Genomic DNA, 26,513 nt, shown 5'->3' on the forward strand with positions numbered 1-26,513 from the left:
CTTTGTCAGCATTTGTTGTTTTTTGACTTTTTATTAATAGCCATTCTGACTGATGTGAGATAGTATCTCATTGTGGTTTCGATTTGCATGTCTCTAATGATCAGTGATATTGACATTTTTTCATACGCTGGTTGGCAACATGTATGTCTTCTTTAGAAAGGTGACTGTTCATGTCTTTGCCCACTTTTTAAATGGTTTTTTTTGTTCTATTCTTGCTCAGAGAAATCAGAGATGACATCAAGAAAAAAATGTAAAAACATCCCAGGCTCATGGACAGGAGGAATCAATATCATTAAAATGGTCATACTCCTCAAAGAAATTTACAGATTCAATGATATTCCTATCAAACTACCAAGGACATTCTGCGCAGAACTAGAAGGAACTCTTTTAAAATTCGTATGGAAACAAAAAGAGCCTGAATAGCCAAGGCAATCCTAAGCAAAAAGAACAAAGCTAGAGGCATCATGTTTTCTGATTTCAGAAAACTACACTACAGGGCTACAGTAACCAAAACTGCATGGTACTGGTACAAAAAGAGACACGTACTCCAATGGAACAAAACAGAGAGCCCAGAAATAAGGCTGCACACCTACAACTATCTGATCTTCAACAAGGTTGACAAAAACAAATAATAGGGAAAGGATTTTCTGTTCAATAAACGGTGCTGTAGTAACTGGCTAGCCATATGCAGAACATTGAAACTGGACCCCTTCCTTACACCACATTCAAAAATCAACTCAAGATTGATTAAAGAGTAAATGTAAATCTCAAAGCTATAAAAATTCTGGAAGACAACCTAGGCAAGACCATTCTAGACATAAAAATGAGCAAAGAATCATGGGGGGTGGAGGGGGGAGGGATTGCATTGGGAGTTATACCTGATGTAAATGACGAGTTGATGGGTGCTGACGAGTTGATGGGTGCAGCACACCAACATGGCACAAGTATACATATGTAACAAACCTGCACGTTATGCACATGTACCCTAGAACTTAAAGTATAATAATAATAATAAAAAAGAAAAAATATATATATATACACTGAAACAAATAATGGGCACAAAGAAAAAAAAATTAGCGAAGATTGCATGATGAAGATGCCAAAAGCAATCACAACACAAGCAAAAATTGACAAGTGGGATCTAATTAAACTTAAGAGCTACAACAGCAAAAGAAACTACCAACAGAATAAAGAGACAACCTAAAGAATGGGAGAAAATATTTGCAAAGTATGCATCTGACAAAGGTCTAATATCCAGCATCTACAAGGAACTTAAACCAATTTGAAAGAAAAATAAATCATACTAAGATATTTTATTAGTCACTGAAATAGGGGAGCTTACTATCATGAATAAAGATGTTAAAGGAAGTCTTCTTTGTTACGGATATTCTGTTTGCCTCTCCACGAGCACTCTGTCATCCCTTCTTACACATATTCACATATAGGAGGCCAACAGTTGAGTTGCTTCTGATTACCACTTGGCTCCAATTAGTGAGCAATAACAGCAGGTGATCAGCAGCTCAGAGAGGAAACAGAATGAGACCAGGATGATCAACCTCAAAGCCACACCCTCCTTGCTGAAATTTGTCAGTTAGTTCTCCCCTATGTAAACCACTCTTTTCCCAGTTGATCCATCCCCAAAGCTAAAGCTACTGCTAAGTTCTGATAATTGTTTCTTCTCTTGCTGTTTCAGAGTTAAAGATAGTAATGAGCTTTCCCACTTGCCATTCCCAGGTATATTCACTGACCCTTCTTAGTTTCCTTAACGAAGCCATACATTTGTAAGTATCCTATTCATTAATTTTTTTTTTCAGTTATCCTTTTTGAGAATACCAAGTCTTTATTTCCTGGGAACTCATTACCTGAATTTGAGAAGAAGCCTTGCCAAGGCTTTTCTCAATAAAGAATACATTTGGAACTTTAGGATGGCTCATGTGGCTAGAAGGAAGTTTAGGAGTTATTAAAGATGAGATCAGAGAGAAGGCAGCAGACAATTATTCTGCCTTTCTTAAGGAGTCCATATTTTGTTTTAAATTTTAATGGGGAGCCTATGTTGGACTTTAAGCAGTGATATAGTCATATTCAGGATAAGTAAACAGGCCATAGATCAGACTGCCTGAGTTTAAACCCTGGCTCTGACAATTATTTGCTTAGTAACCTTGGTCAGGTTACTTAACCCTTGCAATGGTTACTTTTATGTGTCACATTGACTGGGTTTGGGGGGCCTGGAATAAACTTTATTTCTGGATGTGTCTATTAAGGTGTATTGGATGAGATTAGCATGTGAATCGGTGGACTCAGTATAAGAACATGGCTCTCCCAGTGTGGGTGGGCATCATCCAATCCATTGAAGGCCTAAATAGAAAAAAAGTACAAGAGGGAGGATTGGTACAGTTCCTGCCTGCCTGTTTGAACTGGGACACTGGTCTTCTCCCACCCTTTAACTGGGGTTTACACCACAGGCTCCCCTGGTTTTCAGGACTTCAGAGAAGAATTGATGTTACACCTGTCAATCAAGAAAAATTACTACACAAGTCTCAATCACTTAGGAGGTTTATTTGCCAAAGTTAAGGACATGTACCCAGGAGACAGGTCTATGCCTTTCTCAAAAGATGATTTGGAGGGCTCCAATTTTAAAGGGGAAAGGGCGGGGTATTGAGAAGTACACAATTTTCATGTAGGAGGTGGGTAGAGAAAAATAGTCATTCATGCCTTTGTCTGGCTTGGTGAGCCTGCATTTTTTACATAAGATGACATAGACAAATGGAGCAGAGGAAAAATATAGGGAATTTGTGTTTTATATGAGACAACATAGACAAAATGGGACAGGGGAACAATCAGATATGTATTTGTGTCTAGTGGGCCAGCTGGGGGGCAGGGGTGTGACTGCACCTGTTAAAATAAGCTATCAATTTACATTGCTGTGGTAAAATTTTGACAGAAACACCTTAAAAGCTCTTGCAGCTCACTAGGAATTTCCTTGTGGGAAAAATATAGGGTAGGCATGTAGCTTTTCATCCTCTAGCCATCTTATTTAGGAACAAAAAGGAGGAGGCAAGTTTGTGTGACCTAGTTCCCAGCTTGACTTCACCCTTTGACTTAATGAGTTTGGAGTCCCAAGATTTAATTTCCTGTCAGACACCACTGGTTTTCCTGGATCTCCAGCTTACAGATGACAGACTGTGGGACTTCTCAGCCTCCATAGTCATGTGAGGCTCATCACCATTCTTCATTATGTATATCCTGTTGGTTTGGCTTCTCAGGAGAACCTTCACTAATGGAAGCCTTTTGTGCCTCACCTTCCGTACATGTGAATAGGAGATAGTAATAGCACCTGCACTTAAAGTAGATGTAAAAATGAGAGTTAATACATAAAAGAACTTAAAACAGTGCTTAGCACATTGTAAGCCATTTAACTATCGTGATTATGTTTTTAAAAAGATCACCCTGGTAGTTCTACTAGGAACACATAGCGGAAGCACAAAAGCAAAAGCAGAGAGATGGCTGCCAAAAAAAGCAGAGAGATGACTGCAAATACTTTTCATGGTGCAGGTGAGAGACGAGGGTTCGCAGAAAGTGGAGACATCAAAATGTCATTGAACAGACATCCACATCCTAGCATTCTTGAGACCTATAATCAAGTCACCCAACATAATTCAGCCTCAGTCTCGCCTTTGAAGATAAACTTACTGTGGCCTACTTTTTCTGGGTGTTGCGAAGACAAACCATCTGTTTGTGAAGTTCTTTAAAAGTATATAATATAGTTTCCATTTATTTTTTTCGTAAGTTCTTCTCCAGCTCCAATAGTGACAGCAAGTTATTAGTAGCCTATACATAACCTCCAAAATGACCACTAACCATCTGATACCATAGTAACCTGCAGTAAATTTTAGAAACATGTCAGCCAGTTAGGTAAATCTTCTTTAATTTTAATTTAATTCTATTGATGAATGTTGAGGATAATCTCTTGAAATTGATTTCTATTGATTTGTGTCTAATGGAATTCAATTAAACTCCAGTGATTTGCATTGAACAAATTAAATTGCACAGACTAATTGGATTGAAGGCATTTTCACTGAGGTGGAGAGCATTCATGGGGATGAACCCACTGTGATATGGCTTTAATATGGGCTCCTGGGGTGATAGTTATTGAAAAATTATTAAAACTCAGCACATGTGTCGAATATTGAGAGCACTTTTTTAAAGAAAGATAAACTGCATAGGTCTTGTAATTACATTAACTCTTTGGCTCCATCATCTGTAACTAGTTGAGGACTGGGTGTAAGGGCTGCTCTTCTAGTGGTTTTGATCTTAATTGTAAAGAATGAGGAATGCAATGCATCTGAAGAGAAAAGGCAAGGTAGAGAAGGAAGCAAACATTCACTCGGCATTGGATGATTCTTTTGTGCCTTTGTTTTTTTAAATAAACACTCAAATAAACCTGCATATAGCTGCCTGCCTTGAATACATCTTGTGTAATATTTCAGATCCTCTCAGCCTTTCCTGTCCCTTATTTTAGCCACAATTGCAACAGTCCCTATTTTAAGATGCACTGCATCCTGTTAGTGTCCCACCTCAGATCCTTGCCAGTTCTGTCATCTGGGACTTCTCTGTTGACACTACTGCAAAGGACATCATAGGAATCCACTGGGGTTCACCTCTACATGCGACCTAGAAATATAGGGGAGTTAGCAGCCCCAAGAGTAAAGCTTTGAGTAACAATGAACGACTTTGGGAGGCTGAGGAGGGCAGATCACTTGAGCTCAGGGGTTCGAGACCAGCCTGACCAATAAGGCGAAACACCACCTCTACTAAAAATATAATAAAAAGTTAGCTCGGCATGGTGATGCACACCTGTAATCTCAGCTACTTGGAGGCTGAGGCAGGAGAATTTTCTTGAACCCAGGAGGCAGAGGTTGCAGTGAGCCAAGATCGCATCACTGCACTCCAGCCTGAGAGCCTGGGTGACAGAGCGAGATTCTGTCTCAAAAAAACAAAACGAAACAATAAAACAATAAATAGGAGTTCATGAATTGAACGTTTGTCCTCCCACATTTATATGTTGAAGCCCTAACCTCCAATGTGATGGTATTTGAAGGCAGAGTCCTCGGAGGTAATTAGGTTTAGATGAAGCCGTGAGAGCAGGGCACTCATGAGCCCTCTTTCTCTCTCTTTCTGCTGTGTGAGGACACAACAAAAAGACTACCACCTGCAAGCCAGCAAAAGGGCCCTCACCAGAAATCAAATTGGCTAGCAGCACTTTGATCTTGAACTTCTCAGCCTCTGGCACTTAAGAAATACACACCTGTTGTTTAAGCCACTCAGTTTATGGTATTTTATTATCAATCTGTCTTACTCCGTTCTTGCTGCTACAACAAAATACCTCAGACTGGGTAATTTACACACAACAAAAACATATTGCTCACAGTTCTGGAGGACAGAACATTCAAGAACGAGGTGTCAGATTTGGCGTCTAGTGACAGCCTGTTCCTCATAGATGGTGCCTTCTGTCCGTCCTCACATGACAGGAAGAGCAGTTTTCTTTAAGCCTCTTTTGTAAGGGAACTGATCTCATTCAGGAAGGTGGAACTCTTATGACCTAACTGCATTCCAAAGGCCCCGCCTCTTCATACCATCACCTTAGAGGTTAAGATCTCCATAAATGATTTTGGGGAAACACAAATCTTCAGATCATAGCACAGCCTGAGCAGAATCATAGGTTAATCAATGCATCAATGCTTCCCCATTTATTTTCTTGAATTGGAGGTCCTGAGATGCTCAAGGAACCAGGGACTTGACTCCATGTGTACCTTGACATTGACTTATTCTGCCCCACAGCTTGGCTCCTGTACTGACTCCTGATTTCAAAAGATAGTGTTATAATTGAGCCTTTCTTTGAGGTTCTGCTTTCTGAGAAATCCAGGCTAAGCCAATTCAGTTGCCCTCAATTCACCAATAAATATATAAAGCTTAATATAGAGATTCTTTAAGAAATATTTCACAACACACCATTGGGTAAGTTGGGATTCAGATCAAGGTCTCCTTGACCACAGTGTCTCATGGGAGGAAGAGCCAATTGCTCATCCACAAGCCAGAGATCACATGGTTCATGGTCTCTAATCTAATCCTTGGAGCTCTGGCATCGTCCCCTAGCTTCACTCTCCAGTTGCCTAGAACTGGACTGACTGACATTCATTTACCTGAGTAGATTTCTAGTCCAATCAGCAGTATTCGAGAGGTGTTTCAGAAGTTTCTAAGAATTACTCTCTGGTGTTCAACACTCCAAATGATTCACGTATAAGGAATATGACCCTTTTACTGCCACATGTCCTGACCTCCATTTTGTTGACCCGGGTTCTTCCTAGATTTTCCACTGAGCACCGGTGGCTAACTGACTGGAGGACTGCTGCAGTCCCCTGGCCCTTGTCACTGAGGTCCCCACATACCTGTGCTCCAGCAGGTCCTGGTTATCCTTGGGGCAATTTTCTAGCATGGATCCATGACTGATGCACTATAGGTCCCTAATAGCTGTGAGCAGAAAGGGAAGGGGTTGGAGATGGAGACAAATCCACAAATCCAGGTAATAGAGAAAGCTAAGGTAATGAATTCAATGATTACCAAATGCTACATGCTTTCCCATCCCTGTAGAAGAGTTTGCTTTAGAGCCACCAGGTACCTTCCTGGGATCTGCCCTAGAAAATTTGTAATTGAGAGCTGCTAAAGAGGATAAGGATCTATTCACTCTGAAGCTCATGTCACACTTGTGTGTCATTACCCATGGACACAGGCTCAGTGTCTTCAGCTGTTTTCTCTGATGCTCACAGTCTCGATGTATTCTTTGATAATTTTAATGCTTTAAGAATAAAGGGCCTCATATTTTTATTTTGAACTGGACCCTGCAAACTATTGGAAAGATAACAAAACTTAAACTCTAAGTCATCTTGTTGGCAAGTACACATTCCAGGGCCTTAGGAGGGCCTTCACAATGTGATCAAATGGTTCATTGGTGCTGAGAAAATTTGTGAAATTGACAGCATAACAATTGATAAAGATATGTCTCTCATCACATATTTATAAAGCATTTCCATACACAAAGCCTTGTCTAATTCACATGGAATCGATGAGAGATTCTTGGGGCAAACATTGCAACCCTCAAACTAGGTTCAGGGCCATTTGGAATTTCCACAGAACCATGTTTACCTTTCTCTTAACACTTAGCAGACTGACCTGTTGGTGATCCTTTCATAGCAGGTCATAAGCTGCTAGAGAATAGAACCCATGTCTTATTATTCTTTGTCACCCCAGCATCCTATCCTGGGGCTGGTCAGCAAGGAGGCAATCCTAAATGTTTTTAAATCTGAACTTATTACCTTTGGGAGACTTTCCATATAATATGACTTACGGCAGTGTTCTTCCTGTAACAAGTGCTTGAATCAGGGGGTAATTCCCCTGTTTTTCCCCCTCTATTTTTACCCTGCCCCCACCAAAGACTAAAAGGCACAAGAATCAAACGAGAGACAAAGCAAAATATTTTGAAAAACCTTTAAGAAATTGTGATCCAAATAATTTTCCTAATGAAGACCTGAGACATCTGTGAAATCCTGGGTAATGAGCTCATTCTGCCTGGTGACTAAGGAGGCAGCGCGTACTCCAGCAGGTCAGAAATATATCCATATGTTCACATTTTTCAGTAGCATCTGGGCTTTCCTATGCTGAAACCTAGAATAGCAGAGTCAGGAAGGAATTGGAGAGCATGTGTTCCAGGGCCCACTTCATGCTCAGGCAATGGGGAGCCAGCGAGGATGCCTGGGGAACATGTCCAGGATCACAAGTCAGATCCAGACTGAGGATGAGAAGTCCTCACCCTTAGGGGTCACAGGGAAATGTTTCCAGTTTTAAGCTTTCACTTCTGGTTCATGTTGCTTTCACCCTCTCTTACTGCAAAACAAACAAACAAATCATAAAATAACTGAAAGAAGCAAAATATTATTTCTGATGTTTCTACCTGGATGTAAGTCTGAAATAAATTATATAAATTCTACTTCAAATTGTGGGGACCTAACTGTCTCCAAACTTACTATTCAAGTCAGACAATAATCAGATCCCAAGGCCACCAGAAATATGATTGGAATTTTGAAGTTCCCATCAAAAAGGCAGGACTAGAACCGGATCTCCAGACATTACTTGTCCTGCTTCTTGTAACATTATTAGTTTCAGTTTGGTTTTGTTGAGCCCATTAGAGCCCATTACAATAGAGGTCGTATTACCCTCCCCATTTCTGAAAATCCCTAGGGAAGTGACTGAAGTCACATATCCATCCCTGGCCCCATGGAGACATGTCTATAGGTGGAAAGAATATTTTGAAGGGTTTCAAAAGCTTTGTCCTCGATAAACTCTGCTCCATGACTGTTTCATCTTTGTCTGTTCTCCTTATGTGGTTTCTCATTCCCTCCTACTAATGTTTCCTTCATGCATGACCTGCGGACCTGTACCACACACTAACTTCTGTGGCATGCACTATTCTTCCTCCACCTCATCACCTCGATCTTTTGTTTAGCCTGGTGATCTTAGACTCACCTCACTGTAACCGACTTCTGATGAGGGTCCTTTTGTCACAAATGCTTCAGACACTTTGAGAAGCTTGCAGTTCTCCACATGAGCAAACTTCCTCCTCATATCTAGGACCGTGCATATGGAATAAGATATGCCCCCAAATCAACACAGCATCACCTCCTGGAACTCACTCTCATTCTACAGTCTCAGTTTCGATGGAACTTTCTCCCTGAAATATTCCTGGGCTTCCTAAAGTTCGGTCATCTTTTCTGTGTTTCCATACATACCATTATTCTCTCTCCTTTGGTTGTAATTAATACACTGGATTATACCTGCCTATTTATATGTGTGTGCCTCCAAATTTAACCCTGAAGTACTTGAGGTGAGTAACTGGGTATTTTTTCAAGCTATTTCCAGCACCTCTTAAAGTATCCATGACATTAATAAATATTAAATAGCCAAATGACACAGTTTGAATTCATTCCAAGGTCTTCAGTTTGATAGCTGAGTATTTATTAAATAAATACTTTAATGCTTATTTTGTACCATGCAGAGGTTCCTTCCTGGGGTAAAAGCACAGAGAAAAGCAAATGAGAATCCTCTCTTGGAGATTCTATTGCAGAAGAGGGAGGCATGAAACAGATAAGAAACAAGGAAAGAAAAAACAATTAACTCATGGAGAAAAGTTAAGAAAAGGATGAGTTGTATTAATGCTAAAAAACAGAACAGCATGATAGACTGGTGAGATGAGGCAGGAAAAGTCACTTCAGACAGGATGTTCCATGAAAGCTATGTGAAAACCTGGCATAGCCCATATAGCAATCTGGGAGAAGTGTCCCTCCAGGCCAGGAGGTGGACAAACAAGGGCCCTTGGGCTGTAACTTCATGAGTTAACTTTTTCAAAGAATAGAAATTAAGCCAGAGTGGTGAAGCACAGGAAGTTCCCCTTCCAAACAGCTTCCATGTTTGGAAGAACCGAGGACAGTGAGATAGACCATTGATCAGGCAATGGACTTCTTGGCCATGACCAGGAAATTGGAGTTATTATAAGTAAAATTGGAAGCTCCTGATGGCTTTTCCTCACTGCTGTGATATAACCTAAGCCATGTTCTGAATCATCTCCCTGGTTTCTGGTGAAATGTGGAATACAGGTAGCTCAGAGGGAAGCCAGACATTCTGTAATGTTATAGCTGTCCAGGCAAGAGATGATGTTGACCTAAGATAGCGGGTTAACAATGGTAAGTGCAAATAAATAGACACATAAGACTTGCTGGCAGATTTGCGTTTTGGAGTGAAACAAAGAGAATAATCAAGAAAACCTCTTGTTTTGTGTTTGGATAACTGGGTGTGTGGTAAGCCATTTACTGAGGAAGAAATGGAAAAGAGTTTTATCAACAAAAATCAGTTATTCTATTTTGGGCCTTTGACGTTTAATGTAAGTTCATACATGATGTTCAACTGTCATACAGGAGATTTTCTAAGTAAGTCTGGACTTCAGGAGACTGGTCAGCACTGAAGAGATAAATCTGGAGTCTTGAGTAGATATGATTCTACTTTAAGGTATAAGACTGGATGAGAGAGAATGTAATATAGAAGGACATCCAGAGCTGGGCTCTGAGCACTTCAAAATAGAATTTCAGTGGAAGCAGCACCAATGAGTAAAAAGGGCTAATGAAGAAGAAGTCGTGGAAACAAACTATTTCAACAAGGTAGGCATGATAGGAACAAGTCATGGAAAAAAATGGCAGGTACTATTTATAAGCATTTCCTCACCGGCCATTAGTGATTGTGAGAGATGCCACATCCTACTCAGACTGCAGGAGTTGATCTTTGCATTTGTCAAAAATGGAGAGTACTGGTCCTCTTCCTACCTCAATAGCGGCCTTTTCCGCATTTTTCTGGTATCTAAACCTTGGAGTGCCCAAAGCTCATAGCTCTGGCTTTTTGCTCATTCTATTTCCAGAATTTTAATGCCCTCTAGAAGATGAGAACTTTCTCACTGAAATCTATGAACCCTGATTCCAATAAAGAGCTATCAGGGAACAACTCTATTTTGATATTTCACAGTAACTCAAGCTCAAAATACCCGAATCTGAAATGGTAGTTTCAGAAGATCTAGCATGGAGTTAACGAAGCTGAAGCTTCAGGACCGTCACTTGCACTGATTCCTTCTAACTTCCAGTAGCTAATTGAGAGTTTTGAGAGTTCTTTTTCTTTTTTTTCTTTTTTTAAGGGAGCTGCCAAATTCTGCAAACTTTACATCCCACAGGATCTGGATTCACTACTGCTTGTTTTCTCCTCCCTCACTCCATTCACTATCCCCATTAGTGGTAACTCCATCCTCCTAGATGGTCAACCAAAAACTCTTGAAATAACTCAGTATTTCTTTATTTCTCCCACATTTCATGTGTTATCCAATGCACTAGTAAAGTCTACCCACTCCATCTCCAAATTGTCCTCAGAATCTTGTCTTCATGGCTATCACCCTAGTTTCTACCACTATCTATCACCTGAGAAATTTAAAAGCTTCCTCACTGGGCTACCTGATTCCTCTTTTGCTCTGCTTTGTTCTATTTTGAACAACATCTGGAACATTCTTTTTTTTTTTTTTTTTTTTTTTTGAGACGAAGTCTTGCTCTGTCGCCCGGGCTGGAGTGCAGTGGCCGGATCTCAGCTCACTGCAAGCTCTGCCTCCCGGGTTTACGCCATTCTCCTGCCTCAGCCTCCCGAGTAGCTGGGACTACAGGCGCCCATCACCTCGCCTGGCTAGTTTTTTGTATTTTTTTAGTAGAGACGGGGTTTCACCGTGTTAGCCAGGATGGTCTCGATCTCCTGACCTCGTGATCCGCCCGTCTCAGCCTCCCAAAGTGCTGGGATTACAGGCTTGAGCCACCGCGCCCGGCCGGAACATTCTTTCTTTATTTAAGGTCATATCATAGCATGCCTATGCTCAACATCACTAATAATGCTCTCATCTCAGAGTAAACATTGAAGTCATCATTATGGGCTCAAGGCCTATATATGGTCAGCTCTAGGCCACCCTCCCCATGTCTTGCCCTACACCTGACTCCTGTTCTCACTCCACTCCAGCAACACTAGCCCCTCATTGCTGTTTCTTGTTTCTGTCATAGAACCCCCAACCTTACTCCCTAGCCCTGCAATCCTAGGACCCTCAACCTTACTCCCTAGCCCTGTAATCCCTCCCCCTTCCCCCAGCACAGACACTCATGCATGAATCATTCTCTCCGTCTGCTCAAATGTCACCTTATCAGAAAGCTTCTGTAGCTGCCCTCTCAAAGGAGTACACACAGTTCCTCTTTTCTGCAGGACACTATCTGCCTCTTCTGCTCTACCTCTTTGTCAATGTCTTTTTACGCTGTGACTACACAGAATGCAATTATTTGTCTATGATCTCTCATCCCTCAACTAGAATATTACTATGAATACAGGGACTTGTCTTTCCTTTATTTTTAACAGTACTGTGTTCTTCATACTATGTCCTTGAAAAGCATTTGATAAAGGAGGTATAGGTTGTAAGCAATTTCAATAAATTAAGTGCAATGTACGCCGATGTGCCATGTAAGCTCTTAAGCCCTTTGTACGTGAAAGTGGCCATTTCCAGAAATGAATCCAGCCTGTATCTTATAATCTTCAGATGGAGAAGTCGTTTCTCTCCAGGTTCTGTGTTCTGTCCTTTTCTCTTCCCAGGGCTCTCTCCCTGTTACGAAGAAGCTTTCTGCTTTTCTCCCAAAACATCCAGCTCTGAGAAATTAATATGATAATCATTTATTCACCCTTTGGTGTGCGTTTATGTCAGTGAGGTTCTGCCTCTCACAGAGATAAATGCATTACACACCTCAAGTTTAGTGTAAAACATAATGCTCTGTCTTCTGATGAAAGATTTTGTTTTTTTCTCTTTTAAAGCAGCAGCAGCAGCAGTTTGGAGAGGTTTATTTAAAATAAGGCAGAATTCCCTACTGCCCTAAAAGCCTCAACTTGGAAAACAGCATGGTGAGTGGGAAAAAATAGGCCTGGGGACTGAGGGGCTGCTGTGGCTCTCATCTGGATAGGAAGGGAGGATAAGCATCCACTTACCCCAGCTTCTGTCCTTCATCTGTAACACATTTGCTGCTACACATTGTGTCTGCATAGAGAAGAGAGAAGAGGAAAAGCTCCTCTTCCAGTCCTTGAAGTCTGCAGCCTGGGTGTCTGCAGAGGACAATGCCTTGTTCTTTAAGATGCCCAGCAGGGCATTGTAGTACATCTATAAAAATGCAAGTGAGATAAAATATAAAAATAAGAATTAAAAATTAAATACAAGATATGGAAAGCAAATAATAAAATTATGCAATGTGAAAAAATGTAAGAATGTAAAAAAGTTAGGAAATATTGTAATTGGAAAAATAAAGCAAAATAATATATATAGAAAAATTAAGAAAAGAATCAACAAACTAGAGAAAAAATGGAAGTACGTAAATCTTAGATAAAATTAAAAATCATAGGCTAATTTATGAAAAGCAAAAGGAAAGAAAGTGCTGACAGAAAATAACCCAAAAGAGAAAGTAAAGAAAAAATAAGGGAGAAAAAAAGTCAAGAATAGAAAATGTAAAGAAACAGAAATAATGTTAAGAGAAAGAAAAAAAATAGAGGGGGATGTGGATGAATGAAGGCAAAAATATTTAAAAATAAAAAAAGAAAGTAAGAACAGATAAAGTGAAAATTAAGGAGAGAAGGAGGGAAAGGTAATCATTAAAATCAAAAGAAAAAATCATGATTAAGGAAAACAAATTAGAAAATAAAAATGTAGTTAAGGAAGAAAGAAAGGTAAGAAAGGAATATAAACAATGAGAACACAAAAATGAAAGTGATCAAAAGCCATAAGACACAAAAGTAAAGGAAAAAATAAAAGAAACCTAAGAAAGTAATAGAAATACCAAAAGCAAAATAGAAAGTGAAAATAATACAGACAGTAAAGAAAAGCATGATTAAGTAAAAACTAGAAAATAAGGTAAAAAAAAGTAAAGCAAAGAAGTCAAGTGAAGAAAGAAAAGGAAGTAAGGATATATGGACTTTCTCTCTGGACAGGAGCAAGGAGACACGCCTGCTTTACTGTGACATGATTTATCTGCCTTGAAATGGGGCTGCTGGGCAGAGATGGAGAAAACTCGGGGTTTTGATGAGTAAACACAGTTCCCCAAAAGCCTTTCTTCCTGTTACACTTTCTGGCTGGTGAGGGTGAGCTATTAATAATATTATTTAATCCCCAAATTACAGATGCATCGTTTCTTGAACAAGATCAGGGACATAGGAGTTTACTGTGGAAGAAGATGATGAGAGAGAAAAGGACAAAGAACTAAAAGTTAAGAATCAGACCGGGCATGGTGGCTTACGCCTGTAATCCTAGCACTTTGGGAAGCCAAGGTAGGTAGGTCACTTGAGGTTGGGAGTTCGAGACCAGCCTGACCAACAGGTGAAACCCCGTCTCTACCAAAAAATACAAAAATTAGCCAGCCTCAGTGGTGCACACCCGTAGTCCCAGCTACTCAGGAGCCTGAGGCAAGAGAATCGCTTGAACTCAGGAGGCGGACGTTGCAGTGAGTTGAGATCATACCACTGCACTCCAGCCTGGACAACAAAGTGAGGGCTATCTCAAAAAAAAAAAAGAAAAAAAAGTTAAGAATCATAAATTTAGAGCTAATGAACATAACAATGGGAAATAAAGGATAATAAAGCCATATGCTGAAAATACAAAATAACTAAAAATGAATGAGTTTGTGAAGAAGAAAAATAGGTAGACAGAAAGGCAGGGTGGAGGGAAGAAAGAAAAGGAGGAAATACATTATACCAAGGGAAAGAGAGCAAATTTTACAGAAAACAGAACGATAAGAAAGGAAAAAATAATAAGTTGAACTTGAAATCTGGCTATTTCATTGAAACACCTCTGTTATTGTGTATGAAGAGTCAATAACATGGACAGGAAAGAAAGAAGTTATAATTATCTTTCAAAAACTCTTATTCCTCCAGTCTTGGTTAAGGTATGAAGCATCTGCAAAAAGTCCTGGAAATGTGTCAAGATAGAATTACCTTTCTGAATCATTATTTCTTTTGCAGTAATAACACTCACTCCCCCTGAATAATAAGCTTATGGAAATGAATCATACAGCCAACCTGAGGAAATTAATCAGCAAACCTGGGAATACAATTTGGGTCTTCTCAACAACATTCCAACTTAATATATTTCTAATTGAAAACAAGGACAGTTAGGCTGGTTTTGGGTGGTTTTATGTCTTTAATATGTAATTTTTATAAACGAAAGCTTCATATTGCACTTTGGGGGTGATAGTTGCAGAATCCTTGGTAAGTTTTACTGCAAAGACATGTAGTAATGTATATGCCAGCCTCTTACATGACAACAATTGAATTTCCACTTTCAACTGTTTTAAAATATAAACATGTGGATTGCACAGTCCTATGTTTCGCATTGCTTGTGAAATGTTGAGAAGGCATTGTGTTGACAAATGCAGCATGACATTAATCCCAGTACACGATCCCCCTTCTGCTTGCACCTAACTTCCCATTGCAGCCTGATGGTGCATAGGTGTGAGTTTATTCTTTGTGATCTCTGCAGAACATCAGCTAACATCACAGGGACACTCTCAGAAGAAGACCACGAAAGGTTGTGCCCTTTGGAGCCAATATTGAGGTTCCTTACCACACCGGAAAATAACAGACCTCAGACAATGGATTGCTAACCACACCTCACTGAAAGCACCATCAGAGAAACATGTGACAAAGATGTAGAGATCAATGTGCTACTCTGAAATGTCTCTGCACTTCCCCGAGACTGTCCTGAAAGACCGGCAATGGAGAAGAGTGTGTACCAGGAGTGGAGTGGTCAGATGTGTCTGTCTTTGTCATACATTGTTAGCAATTTTGGTTGTTTCTTAATAAGTATTTTTAAAATTTATTTTCCCTAAATTGTTCACTGTTCACATTCATCCATTTATCCACTTACTCAATAATCATTTTTTGTGTATCTATTCTGTGGTGAAATTAAAGAACAAAGTAGGGGATAGAGAAGTAAAGTTGAGATCACTGGGCTTTATTAATTTTTAAAGCCAGGGGACAGCAATGACGTCAACTTGAGAATGAGTTACAATAGCAACCAGTAAAGGATAGCACTGGCTTTAAACAAAAATAAACTACCAGAATACATTTTCTGACTTATCTGTGTTTCTGATGAGGACATCCATTTATCTATTTTAAATGAAGCATTGCTAGATACCCACCAGTTTTCAAGAATCTAACCACTGAGTAAATAAAAAATTTTAAAAAATATGAAATTCTGACACAAAGTGAAATGGGAATGAGTGAATATACAGAGCTATGAGGTTATCATACTTGTAGGATGGTGTTTCTGTTGATCTTGGTTGCTTTAGAACACATCTGCTAAGGTCCAGCGTCACCTTTGCTAAAGGTCAGTTACAGCCCATTATGAGTAAGGATATGTGGATGAAGAAATCTAGAAGAGCAGCGGTAAATAATATCTAGGTGTTTTAGGAGGCTTGAAGCATGGCACAGGAATCTGGTCATGGTGCTTTTTAAATAACGAACCATCTATCAAAAAAGAAAATGAGCCGTGTGCAGTGTCTCCCACCTGTCATCCCACCTACTTGGGAGGCTGAGGTGGAAAGATCACTAGAGCCCAGGAGTTCCAGTTCCAGACCAGTCTAGACAACATAGGGAGACCCTGTTTCTAAAAGAAAAGAGAGAGAGAGAGAGAGAGAGAGAGAGAGAGAGAGAGAGAGAAAGAGAGAGAGAATGCCACTTGAGAAGATGAACATCAAACACATCATATAGTTTTCAACTGATATATGATGGTATTGAAATTAAAAATAATTGAAGAGTATATGCTCATATCAAGAATTACAAAATATTTGTGAAAATGAGTCCCTCTAATTAATTCTTGATTCCGAATATTGATTCCCAAAATGTAGTCACAGTAGTTAAGAGATTAATAAAACATTTAAGATTCTTCACATTAAATGATCATTATATTCTTTCTTTCTTTCTTTCTTTCTTTCTTTCTTTCTCTCTCTCTTTTAAGAGACAAAGTCTTGCTCTGTTGCCTAAGCTGGAGTACAGTGGCATCATCATAGCTCACTGCAGTCTCAAACTCCTTGGCTCAAGGGATCCTTCTGCCTCAGCTTCCCAAATAGCTAGGGCTATAGGTATGTGGCACCACCACACACAACTACATTTTTTTTTCTTTTTTGAGACAGCGTCTTGCTCTGTCACCCAGGCTAGAGTGCAGTGGCATGATCTCGGCTCACTGCAACGTCCGCCTCCTGGGTTCACGCCATTCTCCTGCCTCAGCCTCCCAAGTCGCTGGGACTACAGAAGCCCGCCACCGCGCCCGGCTAATTTTTTGTATTTTTAGTGGAGACGGGGTTTCACCGTGTTAGCCAGGATGGTCTCGATCTCCTGACCTCATGATCTGCCTGCCTCGGCCTCCCAAAATGCTGGGATTACAGACAGGGGTGAGCCACTGGACCCGGCCAACTGCATTTTTAAATAAAATTCTTTGTAGAGACAGAGTCCTACCATCTTGTCCAGGCTGGTCTTAAACTCCTGGGCTCAAGGGATCCTCCCACCTTGGCCTCCTAAAGTGTTGGGATTACAAACATGACTCACCACATCCAGTCACGAAAGATCACTATTTTCAAAATTAGTCCAGGTTTCTAATACTGATATTGATACCTTCCCTTATTGTGCCTCATCAGTAGTTTTTGCTGTGGCTCCTAGTACTCTCATATGCTCTTAAATCTCTAGGATCCTCAGCCTCTGCATAAATAAACTCTGTATTTTATTGAAAACACCCTACTTTCTGATGCCAAAACCATAAAGAAAGGAAAGGGGCAGGAAGAGCAGAAGCAATGCATCAAGATTTCTTGATAAAGTTCCCTTCCTTACATCAAGGAAACAACTTAAGACACACGGAGAGTGGATTCATAGAACTGAATCCCAATCCATAAATTCTCTTTCACGTCTTACTTTCCATGTTTAAAAGCTGTGTCTTCTCTTGAATTTAACAAGGGTTTATAACAGACATGCATTCTAAAGAAGACTGAGGGTTTGGATTCTCCCAGGAGTAGATTTCAAATCAAGGATGCAAATGCAAGTTGTTATCTGGAAGCTATGGAGAGCCAGGACAGGGCAGTGGGAACAGGAGGAGACAGTGAAGGATGAGTTAGTAAGTTGTTCTGGCTGACTGGTGCTTAGTCCTGTGGAGAAACTATTTCATCTCAGGGCCAAGCAACTCTAAATTCATTTTTCTTCTTTGGTTCTTCCAAATGTATCTATTTTTTAATTTGACAGGTAAAAATTTCAAGTATCATGTACAACATGATGTTTTGAAGTCTATATTACATTGTGGACTGGTTAAATCTTGCTAATTGACATATGCATTAACTTGTGTAGCCATCATTTTTTGTGGTGAGGACACTTAACATCCCTCTCAGCATTTTTCAAGAAATATGTCTTTATATAACAACTCATACCATCCCTTGCTTGAGGGCAGCTGTGGGGCCTGCCCTTCCACTGGGCCTGCAGCTCTGTAGAAATCCCTGTCAAAGCAATTAAGGTGCTGGTGGTTGGAAGTCAGTCAATAAGAGTACGCTGAAGTGATAAGGTCTGGGGAATAAGGGCAGGACGAGCATAGCCTGTGCAACAAAATAATCTTGTAAAAACACCACCACCAATGTCAACTCATCATCCGCTTGGAGCATACCCTTGATAGGATTTTTCCTGCATAACCTCTAGGCTTTCCAGAGCACCCTTTGAGCAAGTAATGTTTTTCTCATTTACAGACAAGAAAGTTGTCGTAGAGGAATGAGATGACTGTTCCAGAGGCAACAGCTATCATGTGACAGGATTAAGTCAAAATCAAAGTTTCTATCACTAGATTCCTTAACCTCTAGATCTACAAGAAAGTGTGATGATGAAGATTATCCATGGTGAGGACATGAGAAGAAAAAGCTGAAGCCATCACGAGAGACAATGCTGTGGCCAGTGCATCTGTCCTACTGACGCATGGGTGGCTAATCTGGAGCCCTCCCCCCAGGTCAGAGCCGTCACTGCAAGCCAGAACATGAAGCAGAGCACGACCCTCTAGCATCCTCCTCGACCTCTGCCTCCAGCTGGGCACTTCCCTGAAACTCCCCGGCCCTCCTTCCAAAATATACAGGTCTCCGGTGTTATCAAGACTTTAATGCTTTTTCAATGAGAAAGCAGTCAACAAAAACTAAAAAGCATGAGGAAGTTACAAACTTTACATAGGTTTTATAGTTGCTTTCTTTTGCTTGCAATATACTAGTATTCATTGAATATAGTAAGATATTCGATTATAGGATATATTAGTAGTATTAAAAGTAAAAATATTTAAAGATTATGGTCTATTTGGGACAAAAAACTACTAGGCACTTTTCTTCAATCAGCCTACAGTTCTCTCATCAGCTTTTTACAACGGTGAAGCAGGACCTGTTAGCAGAACCATGCCCTCCAATTTAGATCCTAAATTTGCCCAGTCCATGCCAAGGCCTGTGGCAAGGTAGATCACACCCTTTAAAAATAAGTGGCAGAAAGTTATGCTGTATCATTCCATGCCAACAGAATACTGTATTTTTGAAATTTTATTTTACCCTACTTTCGAAGAGCTCACCTGTTACCATTTCCTGAAGGTTGACCTAAGACATAAGATGTCTGGGGGGAACTCAAAGGACTTTATTACTCATGGTAAGGCAAGCAACATTGTCATCAGCATATTAGCCTTGGTTTCCATTGTTCCCAATCCCAAGGGAGAGGGAAGCATAATGTGGCCCAGATAAATACCACGCATCGGTGGGTTGGCATCACAGCTGAACAACACTGGGTTTGGGGAATCTACTAGCTTTATAGCAAACAGTAAACTGGGCTATTTGTCTAGGAGAAGCAAGACTACTAGCTGTGCAAACAACACTGAGATATGGCCTGGGTAGGAAGCTCTCAAGAGCGCTGTGGTCTTGGTACAACCAGAATCACACAGTGGAACACAGCAACCCGAACTTGCGTTTCCCAAATGAACTCTCCCAATATAGAGATTCTGTCTTACGTAACTTGGAGAATTCTTTCTTTATAGCAAAAAATACAATTTATGCTGTGTACAGAGTAACTAAAGGACAGAAATGTTCACTTACATTAATCAAGGAACAAGATAACGTTTCATGCAATATATTCAGTACAATATATCATAATTTAATAAAATAAATAATGATTGAATAACTGCCGATTGTTGTTGGTTTTTTTGGGGAGAATTTTACATGGACAGTGCAGGGTAGCCCTCTATAATCGAAATGTAATCTAAAGGGTGCGTCTGTGTTGCCAGGGCATATTAACAGAGTGTCTTTCTGAGATAATAGGAAAGTCACAGGCAATCCCCTTACAAAAAAGGTGTAAAAAATCTTAAAAAGCTCAAAGAAAGGTATTTTCTTAAGTGATTTTCACAAAGTCAAAGAATCTTAACGTAGGTGCTCATTTCCTTTAGGTTTTACTGTTATTCATTCATCCATCCAACAAAACGTATCAAGAGCTCGGACCGTCCCTGCATAAACAGAGTGCAAGTCGTTCTACTTACTCAGCATGACTTCACATAAAATCAACCCTTGCATTAGCAAATTGAACCACTAGAAGCATAACTGTTTTCAGAGTAAGTATGACAGACCAAGGTCTGTCTCCAAGATAGCAAGCATCTAGAATAGAATCTAAATGACTAATCAGATTGTGTTTTCCAGATTTCTCAATATGACATGTAGCAAAAGACAATGAGAAGCTTGAGGATTCATGGAAGAACTGTGTGTGTTACTCTCCATGCCAACATGCACACTCGTACATACCCCATAACATCCTACGTTTATGATATTAACTACCTCTTCCACACTTCACCTTTATTGTAAAAAGACAGTCAAGTAGAAGGAAGAATTCCAATAGATATTTCATCAACGACAGAAAGGGCTTCCTTGTATTTAGTAGATGAGGGAAAGAGGTCATGCAAGAGGGTAGAAAAGACATCTGAAATTTAGTTGCTTTCTTATTCCTGGCAATAGCAACAGTAAATATCTACATAGAGCATCTCCATTTGCACATCCATCTCATCTGAATTTTAGAGTAGCCCTGTGAGATAGGTATTAACATATGTCCCATAGTACAGATCAGAAAACTGTGACATTGTCCCGAGACCACTTGGGAAGTGATGGGGCACAAATAAGACTCAGATGTTCTGCTTCCTGAGTCTGATCTCATTCATTAAATTGAAGGACTTGGATGGAGGTTGAAAAAAGTTGGACTAAGGTTGAGGTTGATGTTCACCCATGTGGAAAGTCAGAGTTGTCCGTCTGGTAAGAGAAGTAACTGACAGCAAATAACCATGGTCTTTTGTGCCTGTACAATATGTAGTGAGTTGCTAAGACACTGTTATATTCACTCAATTACTTGACACTTGCTATCACTCAGTAGGGCAAAGAGAACTTGCATATATCACCTCACTTTACAAAAAATTTTACTGAGAGCCAGGCGTGGTGGCTCACGCCTGTAATCCCAGCACGGGAGACCGACGTGGGTGGATCACCTGAGGACAGGAGTTCGAGACCAGCCTGACTAACATGGTGAAACCCTGTCTCTACTGAAAATACAAAAATTAGCCAGGTGTAGTGGCAGGAGCCTGTAATCCCAGCTGCTTGGGAGGCTGAGGCAGGAGAATTGCTTGAACCCAGCAGGAGGAGGTTGCAGTGAACTGAGATTGTGTCATTGCACTCCAGCCTAGGCAACAGAGTGAGGTTCTGTCTCAAAACACACACACAAACAAACAAAAAATTAACTGAGAACCAAAGAGGTCAAACTGGCAAAAGGTCACCCTGCTGGGAAATGTTATGAAGTGGACAGCTTTAGAATGTAAGGCAAATCTTCTCCTCTACCTAGGCGGGAAAAATCCCTCCCACCATCCCATTCTATATTTTCACTCCCTCTCTTCTTCTTCCCTCCTTCTCCTCCCCTTCTGTCACTTCCTTCCCTCTTCCTCCTCCCCCTTTCCTCCTTCTACTATTTCTTTTCCTTTTCCTCCTCCCACACATATGCAACACAGACACATCTCATAAGGCATGAAAGAGAGATGACTAGCACACTTTTTAGGCAATTATTCTAATATATTATTAACTTCAAGAGGGCTCATCCCAGCAGTTTAAATTCTGGAATAACTCCCTTCCTTCCAGACTTCACCCTCTTTAGCATTTCTTAATTTCACGGATAGCTTCTGCTCTTGATTGAAAATGACAGTTTTTGAGGGCCAGAGGCTGTCTTTGCAATGATTTGATCTGTCTATATACATACATGTCTCCACGTGAGCTGGAGGCCAGGCTCTGTCCAGAGGTGTAGCCACAGAACCCTTTGCCTTGCAGAGTTATTTATGTGTATCGAGTTCGTGTCTAATTTTCTGTAGGGAGACTGAGAGAAGTACTTGTGTCTCCCTGACCAAATATGTTAGAATTGTCGCCTACCTTCAGATACAGAATCGCATGACTTCAAACAGCACAGACGCTGGAACTACATTTTGAAGATGAGAAGGGGGAAAAAAAAAAAGGAAGACACAGACGTGGGCACTTATTTCACAGAATAGAGTAGTGAGATATTTAAGCACCAAAATCAAAGACTATGGGGGGAAGCATCCAAACTCTGGGCTTCTGCTAGAAGGTCCTTTTTCTTCCACAACAGATAAATGACCAAAAAAAAAAAAAAGTTGAAGACATCATAACTCACTTTAAACTCATTTTGACTTATTTTGTAAAGAATTATGAAACTACCAGGAACACAGCTGAGTGAGGCCAGGCAGGGCCTGCAGAAGGCGCATTCTCTGTCCTCTAGCTCCCTCATGTGGTAGGGAGGGTGTCCTACACAGACTTCCCCTCTGCACAGAAAGCTGAAGTCAGTGCCTTAAGAGAAATGGTCCCGGGAAGCAGTAGAGGAGGGACAGAACCGTTCAAACTTGAAGTGGGAAAAATCAAGGGAATTTTCCAGAGAGAATTCTGAATTCCAAACATTTCTCAAATACATCCCTTCCTTCTCCCTACTACACTGAACTGCTTCAACTACTGGGAGTATTTGGCCCGGACCCCTACAGTAGCTTGTCTCCTTGATAACCAGCTCCTCTCCCTGTAGTCTGTTATTTGAACAGGCAAATCTTACTAAAAGGGAAAGTGTGGCCATGCAATGTCCTGCTTAAAAATCCTTCAAAATGTAGATTCCTTTTGAAAGCTTTTCTGAACTCCACACCCAGCACTCAAGGAACCAAAAGTTATGCCGCGTAACAAACTATCCCCCTACAGCAGTGTTTTACAAAGCAGTGATTTTATTTAGCTTAAGATGGTGCGGGCCATCCAGCTGATTGTTCTGGCCTGGGCTTCCTGATTCCTCTCTGCATAAAGAAGTAAACAAAAAATAATTCAAGATGTGTTATAAAAGTATAGTACAAACCACCTGGCCCATGGTAAGTCAGAGAAGAAGGAAAGAACCAGCAATTTTTCACATTGAAGAAATTGTGGAGAAACAAGAAGGACTTGAATTGGTCCTTATTAGTCAGGTTCAGGGAACTGAGAATTACTTTGTTGCTGACACTCTGCTGAGAGCTTCACATGAGCTAAATTAATATGCTTTCCTTTAAATCTCCCAAGATAGGCATCACTTACCTTGTTTTACAGATGAAAAACGGAGTCCAAAAAGCTAAGAATTTTGCCTAAAATTACATACCAAAAAAAAAAAAAAAATAGAATAAGCATTTGCAATTGGTACCTTTGACTCTAAAATTCATGAACTCTCTGCTGCTTGTTCTTTAGAAAAAAACAGATGTTTGATTTATGGTAATATATGTAATTTAAATCTCTAAAAATTACTGTAATTTTTTTACTCTATATTGAGCATATGCTTCCCAAGGTCATTTCTACCATAAGCAGCACAGACTGGCTTGCTGTTAAAGAGAAGGCTATAGGGGCCAGGCGTGGTGGCTCACGCCTGTAGGCCCAGCACTTTGGGAAGCTGAGACAGGGGGATCACTTGAGGTCAGGAGTTCAAGACCAGCCTAGAGAGAGAGAAGGGCGTTGGGCTGAGGCAACATCTCTCACAGATCTTCAGCTGTGACTCTTCAGGACAAACGGCCATGGGGAAGTCACCTAACATTTTAGGGCGTCAAATTCTTACTTTTTGTGTGTTCATATGTTTCAATTTATTAAAACAGTGATAAAATTGCCTACAGGATTGCCTCAAAGATTTAACAAGATAAATATGTGCAAAGCATCTAAAATCCTGCCTGAACATATATTGGCTACTCATAAAATGACACGTATTTTTATTATCATGATGTCAAATAGAAGATAGTAGAAAAGGGTAACATTTTGAAAAGAGGACATACCCATTTGGGAAAATGATAAACATGAATGGTGGGAGGAAAAAAAGACATAAGTTGGAAAACTCCCTGTACAACTAACAGTCATGATTCATTATGAGCTGTAAAATGGGACCATCATTTGGGACAAGAGAAACTAATTTTGTAATAGAGACAATTCCCCAAGCAGCTATTTCTGATGTTTTGAGTGGGGTAAGAGTCACTTCAAAAATCATAGTGGAAAGTATTCTGGTCTTTGGGAAATATATTCCATCCCATTTACAAAGCACTGAAATTTTAGCTACAAGCTCCAGCTTACCTTGGCAAACAGAAGGTGCTCAAAACTGGCTGTTGAGTCAGACTCTAATGCCTGCATCTCCTAATTGCTTATCAAATATGTGTTGAACAAATTAAACAATATTTATATTGCAACAAAGGAAATTAACCACATATCATCTACTTCCTGTAACAGAGCTAACCATTTAACTGTTTCTTCTATTTTTACTCCACAGATGTCTTTCATTTGGAAAAAAAAAAAAAAAAAGGAATGTAAGAATGTAAGGTGTCATCAATGATTAGGCATTGGTGACTAGAATTGTATTTAGTGTATATATGAGCTGTTGTGATGGGAAAAGTTTAAGTACCTGGTTTTAGTCAGAAGAGAGGATATCAAATCAAAATTCTCTATTGATAAGATGCATTCTCTCAATTAATGCTTCAATATCTGGAGAGTGTGGGCCAAAAACCCACGTTCAGGAAGGAATTTCTTTCTTAAGATAATAGGTGGCAAATAGGCAGCTTAGAACATTCAATTGAAGATTTGCTGCGTGTATGACACAGTATATATAGGACATTGGGACAAGGCCTAATCCATCCTCCCCATTTAGAGCACAACAAGATGGCTTGAAAATACCGGGTCTGGAGTCAGATGCTCTCACATCGAATCATGACTCTAAGCTTCATATTTCTGAGATTATGAACAACCTATCTCCTTTATCTGTGCCTTTATTTCATCAGCTGTGCGATAGGAAAAATACTGGAATCAAATTCAGAGTTTTGTTGTAAGGGAGAAATGAAATACATGCTAAGTTTAGCACAATATTAGGACATAAACAATTCTAACAGTTCTTAGCTATAAATATTAGTAGTACTCCCTATGGACTTTCAAAGGACTGTTGAGTGATAGTAATAGAAATATTTATAATTCCATAAGCATGCCTCTTTGATTAAATCGTTATTATTTTTATTGCCCTTATCATTAACGTTATTATTATCATTATGGTAAGTCATCGGTCTAATGAACTGAGGAATGAAGTTTGTGCTGACATCAGACATATAAAAGAGATAATACTAATAAGCCACAAATCTTTTTTTATTGGTTCCTAGAAAAAGAGGAAGTAGGGATATAGTAAATGTCAAATATGTCAAATACTGCTCTAGGTAGTTTATATTAATATTAATTCATTGATTTAATTCTCATAATCATCCTTCAACTTGAGTATTACAAGCCCTACTTTGCAGATGAAATTGGAAAAGAAACTACACTTTTGTTTAAGCTAGTATTTGCCTAAGCAAGTTATGAACAGATCTGGGCTTGAACTTAGGTTTCACTAACTTTAAAGTCCTGACTGTTTTCACTATGCTAGCTCCTCTTTAAAATCAGTACCTTTTAGGTAATGGGTTCTAGTTTCCTTGAGTTTCTAGTTAATTAATCTACACCGTGTTGTAATAAGATGAGCAATGCGCCAGTGTCAGAAGACTTCCCTTGAGGCCTGGGTCTTTCTACTCCCTAACAGTGAACCTGGGCAGGGCTATTTGCACTCTTTGACACTCAATTTCCTTATCTGCAAAATGGGCATAAGTAGTCTCTTACTCACAAATGATTTGCAGGCATACAACAGAATAAATATGAGAGTGCTATGTCTATTATAGAAACCTTAGGAAAAATAGTGAATAAGTCACAGAGTGCCAGTAAATTTATAAATGTCTCAATAGCAGAAGTATCAGGCAGCGTCATATCCTGGTCTTCTCATACCCTAGTCATCTTGTTTAACACCATCCTCAATTTCTCATTTTTACACCCAGCCCAGCCACCATTCACCACATCAGAAGCCATGTTGTTCTGTTTAATAATCTCCAAAAGTGTCACTTTTTTCCATGATCACTGCTAACACCCTAGTCCAAGCCACTGATAACCAGATGACTGCATCAGCCTTGATAACACACAGCCCTGCTGTCACATATACCCCTCTAGAGTCCACAGGCCACAGGGGCCAGCACCACCTTATAAAACCTAGATCCCAACACTCATTGCTTTCAAATCAGCTCTGCTCTCTATTACGCTAACAATGAAAATCCAAACTCTTTGTGTTAGCCCTCAACGGCCAGCGAGACCCAGCTCTTACCTATCACTTCGTTTCAGGTCCAACACTCCAGCCTCGCAAGCACACAGAGCTTCTTCCGGCTCTTCCATCACAGCCAGTCTCTCTGAGCCCTG

This window comes from Macaca mulatta, chromosome 8, assembly GCF_049350105.2.
Source record: "Macaca mulatta isolate MMU2019108-1 chromosome 8, T2T-MMU8v2.0, whole genome shotgun sequence".
NCBI lineage: Eukaryota > Metazoa > Chordata > Mammalia > Primates > Cercopithecidae > Macaca > Macaca mulatta.